The sequence below is a fragment of the Orcinus orca genome, chromosome 7, assembly GCF_937001465.1.
Source record: "Orcinus orca chromosome 7, mOrcOrc1.1, whole genome shotgun sequence".
Lineage (NCBI taxonomy): Eukaryota > Metazoa > Chordata > Mammalia > Artiodactyla > Delphinidae > Orcinus > Orcinus orca.
Window position 1 is genome coordinate 27856027 of NC_064565.1, and position 12668 is coordinate 27868694.

The 12668-nt window shown below is 42.1% G+C and overlaps 1 long non-coding RNA gene across 1 annotated transcript in view; it reads left to right on the top strand.

Moving 5' to 3' along the window:
• Positions 1 to 12668, top strand: part of LOC117199756 (uncharacterized) — a 98232-nt gene that overhangs the window by 62598 nt on the left and 22966 nt on the right. Inside the window, exon 2 of the long non-coding RNA XR_004481077.1 lies at positions 2935 to 3031. This is a non-coding gene — a long non-coding RNA (uncharacterized LOC117199756). The remainder of the gene's footprint in view (positions 1 to 2934; positions 3032 to 12668) is intronic.

The window sequence follows — 12668 nt, forward strand, 5'->3', positions numbered from 1 at the left end:
TTTTTTCTGTGTGATGCAACCTGGGACCTCGTGAGCTTGCAAAGACTTGGAACAATAGGATCCATTGATACTGAAGCTGCTAGCGAGTCCATAATTATGATATAATATCTTGCCAGCCTCTTACAGGCACGGAGGTAGAATGGAATATGAGTAAATAAAATCCAGCAATTTGCTCTATCCATAATTCTTTATATCAATAGCATATTTTCTTTTTTTTTTTTTTTTTTTTTTTTGTGGTATGCGGGCCTCTCACTGTTGTGGTCTCTCCCGTTGTGGAGCAACAGGCTCCGGACGCGCAGGCTCAGCGGCCATGGCTCACGGGCCCAGCCGCTCTGCAGCATGTGGGATCTTCCTGGACCGGGGCACGAACCCGTGTCCCCTGCATTGGCAGGCGGACTGTCAACCACTGCGCCACCAGGGAAGCCTGTGTTCTTTTTTTTTTCCCCAAAGAAGATAGAAACTTAGTTGATAGAAACTTAGTTGAACATTTTGTGTCCCATCGGAGGACTTCATCTCCATGGGAATAAATTTGGTTTGCAATCAGTTAAATGAGAGGTTTCCTTGGTGTTATTACAAGTTGAAGAAAGCTGTTCCACAACACCCTCTTCCTACCATCAGCAGATGTCCTTGACTTTGCTTGCTACTGTAGTGTAAACTCATGCCAGGAGAAAACTTGAATTTAGTCATTTATACCTTAATTTGTTTGGACTGTACTCAGGCTGGGCCGACCTCGTGGGCAGGGACCTGTGAAGTCTCTTATAGTTGCATTTAAAGCTAGCACGATGCAATATAAAGATGAACAAGGTTTTTGCTAATAATTTAAATTTAGGTTTTTCTTTATTTAGAATGACATTAAATAGCAAATAAAAGAAACCGTGACAGGTTAAGAGAGAGAGCACAGAACAAAGGAAAAAATTTTATATTTTAGTACCTTTAACATCACGTTTTTTCCTGCTTTTTGAACAAGGGGGGTTAATTTGCATTTTGCGCTGCGCCGCATAAATTATGTAACTGGTGCTGTACCCAGGCACAGATAAATGTAATTCAGAGATTCAGTCACTCATTCAGCAATTGTTTTCTGAACATGAACTTGGTACACCACAGTGCCAGGTATAGGAGATGTAAAAACAAAACAAAACAAACAAACAGAAAACCCCAAACCAAAATGAAGAGCTGGTTTCTGCCACCTGGGCCTTAGTACCTGCTTTTGAGAGAAATACCTGCAGCCAAGGCTTGTAGATAATTATGGAATCTTGAGGCCCAGATCTGGGGCCAGGAGTGAATTCTGAGATTCTCCTGGTGATGGGAGGAGTCTGGAAAGAATTTGTAGAGGTGTTATTTCAGATTGTATCTGAGTGTTCAAACTTGTAAGATATTTTAGAAACACTCTTTTTTGTTAAGACAAGACCAAATAATTAGAACTAGCGACACAGAGATTGGAGGCTTTCTCATCTTCTACTCCAAGGTCATAAATTATGAGAGAGGCCCTGCAGTTATCTTTAATCAGATCTGAGAGAGTGACTGTATTCTGCTAGTGACTGTCTAAAAGCAGGACTGAAACCTAGGTCACCTGATTTCAAATTATTTTCCACTTCATTCCAATTATCTACTCCATTGTAATCCTTAATTTGACAGCTGTTCTTACTTTCCTGTTACTAATATTAAGAAATTAGGAAGTGATATAGCATTTTTCAGAAGAGTTGATTTTATTTTTTCTTCCTATCAAAACTTATGTAAGGGGTCTTCTAAACCGAAAATATTTCCGATGCACTTAAATTATAATCTGTTTTATAAAAACCAAATTCTCCCTAACCACTGTCACCCCGAGGGAGGAAGGTCCATGTTCTGGAGCCAGCCTTCTGGTGTGGAAGAGCACAGGCTTTGCAGTCAGGAGTGGGAGGAATCTGAGTCTGCCTTTGAAGAGCCATATGCCCTTGGAACTGTGATCAGCCTGCTTGAGCCTCCACTTCCTCATCTGGAGAATGGGCACAGTAATAACTGCTTGGTAGTGATGTTGGAGGGTTTAATGAAATGAGGTGGTAGAGTACCGTACAGACACTGGGTGCTTGGTGAATATTGCTTCCTTCTCTTGAAAGACAAAACATTTCCCCTTCTCCCCAGCTCTTTTAAGGCTTCTGCCTTGTGAAATGCTCATTTTATATCAATGGCCTATTTTATCTGTGTTTGAACTTGAGAAATTTCTATGACTTTTAACTTTCTCTTAATATATTGGTAAAGAGAGAAAAATGTGACTCTTCAATTTCAATGTTTTCCTTCTGTGTTCACTTTCTATCCCAATGGTGAAATCCCAGAATACTAAGAATTTTAGGGGAGGTCTCAGAGTCATGGAGTTGAATAATTTAAAAATGATAAGGCACTTTGGGGATAATCATAATATATAGCTGTCATTTAAGAAGGCTTCTGGGCTAGGTTGTATTCTGTGCACTTCACAGGTATTAATTTGGTTAAATCTCACAAAGAGTCTCTGAGGAAGTGTGTTTTTGTTTCCATCTCACAGATAAGGAAACAGAAGCAACGAGTTAAGTAACTCATCCAAGGTCACTTGGGCTGGCCCAGGACCCTTACCCTAACCATTATGCTAAACTACCTTAATTATGAGGCATTCCAGACCCCTGATTTTACAGGTGGTTGAGATCTGCAAAGAATAACTGACTTGCCCAATGTCATCCAGCTGCTTGAATGCAGGGGCAGGCCTGGAACCCCGGGATACTGACCCCCCCTACCCCGCCCCACCCAGTGCAAGGTTCTCTCCACTCCCCCCCAGAATTACTGGCAGGACGGGCTCACAAGAGGCTCAAACTGGGAACCAGCAAAGCTAGATAATAATATTTCTATTCCTGTGCCTTTCATTAAGGATGCATGATTTTTGTAATTCTTTCCTTTAACAGTAATTGCTCTGTTTTTGTCTTTCAGGAACCTGGGCAGGAGGAGATAAGCCAATATATCTGCCTGTTGAGCCTACAGTTAAAAATAATTATAGAGAACATGGTGGTGCTTCAGAAACTGTCAGGTGATGTGACATTTTTCAAATCATACTTTTTTACATTATTCAGTTCTAGTCTGGAGGAATTACCTTCGGGTAGAAAGAAGAAAAGAGTGGGAAAAGAAAAGTCAAACATTCACTTGTTTCTTTTGTGGAAAATACCTGACCATTATTATAAGAAGGTAGATGCAGATAAAATTGGATATACAGGTTACTTATTACTTACAAGTAACTTATTACAATAAGTCAAAATTACTTACTGAGTATACGTACCCTTTTCCAAAAAGAATTTGGTGTGTACAACAAGATTAGTAAGCCGTTTCTGTGATTCAGCTCTAAGATGAAGGGAAAACAAAGAGGCCAGCTGTAAGGATCAGCGCTGTCCCTGTGGTTGAACAAAACCTTGTGTTTTGGTGGATCAAGGCCGCCATTCTTGTTCTCCAGAAAGGAAGGAACATAGCAATGGTGTCTACAGGAGCCAAAGTTTGTTTGTTTGTTTATTTATCGGAGTATAGTTGCCTTATACTCTTGTGTTAGTTTCTGCTGTGCAGCAAAGCGAATCAGCCACACGTATACATATATCCCCTCTTCCTTGGATTTGCTTCCCATTTAGGTCACCACAGAGCATTGAGTAGAGTTCCATGTGCTATACAGTAGGTTCTCATTGGTTATCTGTTTTATACATAGTAGTGTATATATGTCAATCCCAGTCTCCCAATTCATCCCACCCGCCTCTTCTCCTCTTGGTATCCATACATTTGTTCTCTACATCTGTGTCTCTATTTCTGTTTTGCAAATAAGTTCATCTGTACCGTTTTTCTAGATTCCACATATATGTGATATTATACGATATTTGTTTTTTTCTTTCTGACTTACTTCACTCTGTATGACAGTCTCTAAGTCCATCCATGTCTGTGCAAATGGCACAGTTTCGTTCCTTTTTATGGCTGAGTAATATTCCATTGTATATATGTGCCACATCTTCTTTATCCATTCATCTACTGATGGACACTTAGGTTGCTTCCATGTCCTGGCTATTGTAAATAGAGCTGCAATGAACATTGTGGTACATGACTCTTTTTGAATTATGGTTTTCTCAGGGTATATGCCCAGTAGTGGGATTGCTGGATCATATGGTAATTCTATTTGTAGTTTTTTAAGGAACCTCCATACTGTTCTCCATAGTGGCTATACCAATTTACATTCCCACCAACAGTGTAGGAGTGTTCCCTTTTCTCCACACCCTCAAGCAAAGTTTATTTTAATGAAATTCAAAGAGCAGTTTCTCCTGAAGAGTGTGGTATAGGACATATTAACCGGTAACAGAACAGCCACTGTATTAGTAGTCAGGGTTCTCCAGAGAAAGAGAACCAGTAGGAGATCTCTCTGTCTCTGTCTCTGTTTCTATCAAGAAATTTATTGTAAAGAATTGGCTCATGTAATTCTGGAGGCTGACAAATCCCAAGACCTGCAGTCAGCAAGCTGGAGGCCGAGGAGAGCCGGTGATATAGTTCCAGTCTGAGTCTGAAGGCCTGACAACCAGGAGAGCTGATGGTGTAAGTTCTAGTCTAAGCCCCAAATCAGGAGAAGACCTACGTCCCAGCTCAGTGTCAGGCAGAGAGGGAATTCTCCATTACTCAGTCTTTTTGTTCTATTCAGGCCTCCAGTCGATTGGGTGAGGCTCTCCCACACTGGGGAGGGTGGTCTGCCTTACTCAGTTTCCTGATGTAAATGTCAGCCTCATCTGGGGACACCCTCACAGACACACCCAGAAGAATGTTTCACCAAATATCTGGCCACCTTGTGGCCCAGTCAAGTTGACCCCTAAAATCAACCATCACAATCCTCCCCTTTTTCACACATAATCTTCTGCAGTTCTCTAATGCATGACACAGGTGAGAATCAGGATTTTGTACTAGCATAAATCTATATTACATCAAGAGTTCAAGTTTACAACTGACTTATAATAAACAGTCAATGAGGGAAAATGAGACTGTTTTGGTGAACACAAAAATAGGCAATCAGGGGTTATGGATGGCAGTTGCAACCTTACATCGGCCTCAGTTCCAAATGTCTGCATTGCGATTTGATTGCATAATATTGAGACAAATTCACAGATAATTAGCTATACTATATGACATTCATTTTTTTTGTAGCTTGCCTTGATATAATACATTTCCATTAAACTCATTTGGAAGCTGGAAAGAGGAACAGTAGGCAATATTTGTTTTAATGTTAAAGCGGTGATGACATTGGCCCATGTTTGACTTAGAAGAGTCAGAGAAGAGCACTAAGGACTGAGAACAAGCTGTAGAGACTCTACATTATTACTGGTTATGATGCAGCTCTTATGGTTGGGTCTGAATCTGAAGAGCTGAGCCTGGCCGGCCTGGTATTGCAGTGGCCTACATGTGGACTGCTGTCGTCCTGTAGTTCCTCTTTTGTGATTTTATATCCACAGGTCTGGGTTTTTTTAGAGTGCAGTGTCAAACTACACACTTTGTGATGTATAACCTGTTTACTGCTATTAGTAACTAATAGTTAAGTACTACCACTTCCGTGTGCTGGGTACATTTTTGAGTGGTGGTGCCTTCCCCCCGCCCCACACACACATTGGGTGGTTTAAACAACAGAAATTTGTCTTCTCACAGTTTTGGAGGCTAGAAGTCTGAGACCACGGTGTTCCTTCTGAGGGCTGTGTGAGGGGACATGTTCCAGGCCTCCCTCTGTGGCTTGTAGATGGCCACTTTCTCCCTTTGTCTTCATGTTGTCTTTCTTCTGTATATGCCTGTGTTCCAATTTCCTCTTCTTATAAGGACACCAGTCATACTGGATTAGGGTCCCACCCCAATAATTCCATTTTAACTGATTGCCTCTGTAAAGACCCTATCTCTAAACAAGGTCACATTCTGAGGTACTGGGGGTTAGGACTTCAACATATGAATTTTGGGGGGAAAAATTCAACCCATACTATACCTGTATATAACTATATACCAAATAGATATAACTATACCTGTGTATATCTGTATATACCTGTATGTACAGGTATAGTTATATATGTGTGTGTGTATACTATTTTTTCAGCTGTTCGAAGTTTGTATATTTTCCGTACTGCAGAGTTTACACAAAATTGAAGAAGAATGTTAATATTCAAGTTTTATTATCCTGTGTAGAAGTTGTTGTGTTTTGCAGATATTGGTATTAACAGACCAAATATTCCCAACAATAAATATTCCCAATAACAATATTCCCAACGATAACAACAACAAAAAATATATATATACACACATACATACACACAGGTATAGTTACATGCATGTATATATGTATAGTATATACACAATATGTATATATATGTGTTAGTGCATGTGTGTATATATATATATATATATAAAGGCATACCTCAGAGATATTGTGGGTTTGGTTCCAGACCACCACAATAAAGCAAATATTGCAATAAAGTGAGTCACACCAATTTTTTGATTGTCCAGGGCATGTAAGTTATGTTCAACACTATACTGTAGTCTAAGTGTACAATAGCATTATATCTAAAAAAACTAGGTACACACCATAATTAAACAATACGTTATTGCTAAAAAATGCTAACCATCATCTGAGCCTTCAGTGAGTCATAATCTTTTTGCAATAGTAACATCAAAGATCACTGATCACAGATCATAACAGAAATAATAATCATGAAAAAGTTTGAAATATTGCAAGAATTACCGAAACATGACACAGGGATGCAAAGTGAGGAAATGCTGTTAGAAAAGTGGTGCTGATAGACTTCCTTGAGGCAGGGTTGCCATAAATCTTCAATCTGTAAAAAATTCAGTACCTGTGAAGTCCAATAAATCGAGGTCTGCCTGTATACACATATATATGTGTAATACATATACGTACACACACGCTCATTTAATCCTTACAGGTAGGTACTGTGATTATTACCCTTTTAAATATGAGGAAACTGAGGCACAAAGCTCAGTGCCCCACAACTACCAAGTTCAGGAGCTGAGATTTGAACTCAGCCCCTGGCCCCTGAGACTGTGTGCAGATCACACAACAGGGAGTTTTCCTGGCAGTACAAGGTAACATGTTGATGGACTGCAAAGGGTTAACATTAGGGATTTAGGCTCTTAAGTTTTTAAAAACTAGTTTACTGAATTGTGAAAAGATGTAGAAATGATACCTGAAAGGCAATTCTGCAGCCCTCCAGAAGCGGCATTTTGTTTGGAAAACCTCGTGTACTTGAGATGCTTATTTGAAGTCGGTGAAGATTTATCCCAACCAGTAAGTAAGCGTCCTGAGGCATCTGGGCTGGGCTTCTGCTTCCCTCCCCTGGTCTGCCAGTGGCCTGTGTGCTCAGGTTCAGATGGCTGTCTTGCACATGCACAGCCCTAAGTACTCCTGACAGTCAGAGCCAGTATGCAGTTATGACTGACCCAAAGTGTGAACATCCCACATGGAGGGACATGGTGAGCGGGGTTATGGGGTGAGATCACCAGCCCCAGGTGTGGGATCATGAACTGAGGCTCGCTCATGGGCTTCCCTCTCCACCTCTTCCATCAGAGGTGGGTGGCTTGTCCCTCAAAAGGCCATCAGGGTGGCATGGCAGAAAGAGCAAAGCACTAAGGGATCTGACACTTTGGGCCATCATCTGCTTCCCCGTTGTCTCTCTGACCTAGGACAAACTATGTAACCTCTCTTTTCTTCGTTTTCCTCATGTGCAAAGTGATCCTTGTTGACTAAATCATCTTTCTGTTGATGGGTCTTTGTGGAGGGCCTTCCATGTGGTAGACACCATGGGGCACAGAAGTCTGAAACACAAGGGGTCTGGTGGTTAAGAGCTTGGTCTCTGACAGCTCTCATGAATTCAGATCTCAGCACAGCAGCTGATGAGCTGCTACCTTGGCAAGTTAGTCTGTCTCTCTCTCTCTGTGCCTCAGTTTCCTCATCTGTAAAATGGGAATCATAAAAGTAATGACCATTTACCAAGTCAATGTGTGTAAAGATTTAGAGCTAAGATTGGCACATACACACTAAGTGTTTATTAAATAATAAGCCCTCTCTGGCTTTTTCTTTCCCCCTGTTTTGTATGTTTATCTTTTTTTTTAAAGCCACCTCCGGCTGTCAAGAATTTACCCTGCTGCTGTGTGGTTGGATAAATGTATACCGATAAAATGAGACATAATTGCTAAATCAACACCATCATGCTCTAGGAGAGGGTATGAGTTGGGAGTCTGGAAGAGTCAGGGGGACTAAGAGATTCAGGGGAAAGAGGGAAAGAGGCACTGGGGCTCACTGTATGCCAGGCACTGTACTAAGGACTTCACATGCATTTCCTCTTAATCTTCAAAATAATCCTGGGCAGTAAATATTGTCTTCCCCGTTGTACAGCTGAGAAAACTGTGGCTTTGGACAGGTCAAGTCTTGTACTAAAATTTGTAAGTGACAAAGCGAGGATTCTTTGGGGGCTGGGAGTCCAGGAGGAGGCCAGGTGGGCCAGATGGAGATGCCCATGTGGTCAGAATAGTGACAGGACTGCAGTGGCCTGGACATGCTCTGGCATTTGAAAGGATCCTGAGCCGGCTGTTCACGCCACCCCTTTCAGAGGCCTCCTTGGACTCAGGGGGCCCTTGACAGGTGTCTTGCTGTGGTGCTCCTTTGGATTTTGCTCATTACTGCAGCAATGCTCCAGTGTCAATATTTTACAGTGTGATTGGATTATACTTTGTTCCCAAGGCTTTAAAAGAAGAGCATATTTTTAAAAGATGAATAAATAAATGGTTTAGCTCTCTGTGTTGTTAACCACACTTGCTGCTGTTAGAGTTTTCCTTGAAGAGCAGGAATGATGCTCTATGTTCATGGATTTCTGAAATCAATTATGCTTTTGTTAATTGGATTTTGTTCCCATTCTTTTGGCTTTCCCCTAACACAGAAAATAAAATCTGGGGGTTAGTCTCCTTCTGATGGATGGCACCCAAGGGCAATACAGGCATTTTTCACTAGTCTACTTTGTTTTTCTGGAATTCTCCGAGTGACCGTTAACACAAGTCTGAGGGACCCAGGGTCAACTTCTGTTTATGTGACAGATTCCTCATGTTGGTTTATTCCACCTCAAAATCAACCCCGTGGAAATGTTTCAGGATGTTGACCTTTAAACACTATGGATAAAATCCTGCTTCTTTCCCATGCTTAACAACAAAAACCACCACTGTGATTGATTATAACAATAGCTGCTATTCACTGAATGTTTAATACATTCCAAGGCACCCTGTTAAGGGCCTTTCATGCATAATCTCATTTACTTCTCTCAGTAACCCTGTGAGCTCTGTGGGATTTTTATCCTATTTTACAGATGAGGAGACCAAGGCTTAGGGAAGGTAAAGAGTGTGCTTAGGGTCACTTGCCTAGCTAGATATCAGTGACGAGTGAATTCCAACTCCTGCACTGAGTCAGATTCCTCAGTGTTCTTTAATGCAGTTAAATTCAGTTCTAGCAATGAATGGTCTTACCTTCTCCAACAGTTCTTGGAACACACTATCGTGTGAAGTTTGAGGTTCACAAAGCAAAGCAGGCAGACCCATCTCAGCTCAGAAACTTTGGAACATTGATTCCCAGAACAAGCAAACCAGGGTGCAATGACACACCACACAACCTGACCCGCTAAAGGGCCAGTGAGGCTTGAGGCCTTAAGTTTTACAGCTGGAGGAATCTCCTGAAACTACGAATTCTGACACACACACACACGCACACACGCACACACACACACACACACACACACACACACACACACACACACACACACACACACACACAGTGCCTTCCTGCTCAATCACCTTTCCCAGGTGCCTTGTGCCTCCAAGCAGGGCGATGGTCCACAGGTCCTTGTTTGCCTGACTTTCCCCATTTTAGCGCCAAATGTCTATCATCCTGGGAAACCCCTCAATCTTGGGCAAAATGGGACTGATGCTTATCTCCCCTCTAAAGGAGAGTTCAAGATCATCAGCCTGGCTTTTGACCTCTCACTGTCAGTCCCATCCGTCTACTGCTCTGCTATGTAGGGGGCTCTGTCAGTGCCCGGCCCGCTGGCTAGAAGCTGCCCTCCAACAGACTCTCTCCTTGGACTAAACTCCAGCCAGGTTTCCCTGAGTCCTCTTCATGAGGCCTCAACCTTGGCCTATAAAGACTTGAACAAACACTACCATGGTTCCTAACAGCTCAATGTCTCTTGCTTCTTTGTGTATCTCAGGCGTCAAGAAGGCTTGCACAACTGGCAGCCCAAAGTGGGTGTTGTCAATGACGTCTTAGAATAGGCAACTGTCCAGTCCTTGCATTACCTACCTTCCCTTAGAAAACAATGGCCATACTTTTGAATAACTCTCAGTCCACTGGAAGCTATATAGTATAAATTATTCCTTGGATGGACAGGATAATGAAGTAGCGAAAGAGCACAGCCTTTGGAGTCCCATTGGCCTAGAATTCCTTGCTCTTAACTTTGAAAAAAATCATGGGCAGGTTTATATCACTTCTCTGGGCCTCCTTTCATAAACTATAAAACAAGCATATCACGTTCTTCAGTGGGTGATTGTGGTCGTGAGCATTACATGTCATAACAGTCCCTGCCACAGAGTAAGTACCAGTAAATGGAATCAGTGAAAAACATACACCAACCACACAAAACATAACCATGGATAGAAAGAGTTAAACAAGTGTGGGGTTAGAGGGGAAGAAAGGAAAGGGATGAACTAGAAAATGGAACAAATGGGGTGCCTGGAGCTTTGAGTCAGGGGGTCTGGAAGGACTTCTTGGGTGGCAAAAGGAGAAGGAAAAATGTCTTTTACTTATTGATCTTCTATCTTGTGCACTAGATATTTTGTATGCTGCATTTCATTGACTTCTCAGAACAATGCTGTAAGACATATGTTTATCCCATAATTTACAGGTATTGACGCTTTGCTGTGGTCACAGAGTTTTTAAGAGGCAAAGCTGAGATGGACCTGAGACTGTCTCACTCCAGATCCATGTTTTCCCCACATTGCCAACCTCCCTGCCTTATGCAGTTACAAGCGTGTGTGCGTGCACTGTATGGGTTCATTAAAGACCTTGGACTTTCTCGGCAGCTGCCAACAGTTGTTCTCTCTACTCTGATTAAAAATGCGTGAGATGGGTTAAGACACTGGCTTCACCTGGAAAGTCCCTCTAACCTGCTTTGAATATATTGGCTTGTGTAAATACAGGATACCTTGGACTGCAAGGAATAGAAATCCCACTTAAAGTATTTTAAACGATGAGGAAATGTACTATTTCTTGTAACGGAGGACAGAAAGTAGGGCAGGCTCCAGGCACAGTACCTGAATCTTTGGGACTGTGGCTCTATCCCCTGCTTACCCTTATCCATGTATAGGCTCTGTCCTCAGAGTTTCAAGAGGGCTGCCATTAACAGCTGAGACAAGTGACTTCTTTGTGAATGAGAGAAAACTCATTCCCTCAATTATGGACTAAGTATTCCTTCTCTTCAGTCTGATTGGGTGGTTTAGATTGCGGACCCAACCCTGGCCCAATAGCAGTCAACAGTGGGAATACCCTGTACTGACTGCCTAAAGTCAGGGTACCTGAACCAATCACTGGCAAGAAGGATAGGATGACTGTGATTGGCTGATACTAATCAGGACTCATTTCTATAGTCACGACTGGTTCTTAGACTATCTGGGGAGAGAACTGAAATTCTTAATGTTACATCCAGCACAATTTGGACACCACCAATCAGGATGGATGCTCTCTATACACAGCAGTAAGTCTGTCTGTTTTGGACTAGCTGATTATCAATCCTAGATACCTGACCACAATGTGGGTTTTCCTAAGGAGGAGGAAAGGAGAATGGATCCTGGGTAGGCAGCCCACAGTGACTGCTTGGTCTGTTATGTGTCTCCCTGAGTGTTAGGCTTAATGGACAGTGAAGGTAACCCCCCACCCCAGTTTTCTAATCTGACAGCTCAATATCGGTGGCCTCAGCGATTAGGCAATCTTACTTTTAACTCGCTCTGTTAAAATTAGTCTCATTTCAGATGTGAGCATAAATGTGACATGTGACCTGACCTAGCCAAGTCCAACTCCCTCCTGTGAGGGGACCGGATAGCAAGTCAACCCAAGCCGCATCTCTGTTTAGGGCCAGGGCAAAACATAACTCAGCTTACCACACAGACCGAGTGAGTAAACCTAGGCCTTGCCGAAAGGGATCTCCTACCCCCCAAGGAAAAGCTTTGAAAGTCCTGGGGCTTCACTGGCGGTCCAGGGGTTAAGACTCTGCGCTTCCAAGGCAGGGGGTGTGGGTTCAAACCCTGATCAGGGAACTAAGATCCCACATGCTGCACAGCGTGGCTAAAAAATTAAAAAAAGAAAGAAACAACTTAAAAGTCCGTAACAAGGCTTTTCTTCCGTTTACTCAGTCCTTACAAATCCTGACTAATTGGGAGATAGGCAGCTTAAATCAGCTTATAGGTCTGATTACAGAAGATTTTAAGAGATGTGCAGTTATGTCACTTTCAAGTACGGGCAGTAACTCAATTTAGATTATAGAGAGATGTCTTATAAAGCCCCTAATACATATATATATATAGATAGATAAGGATGACTTGTAACGAGCTTATCAATTATTTGTATT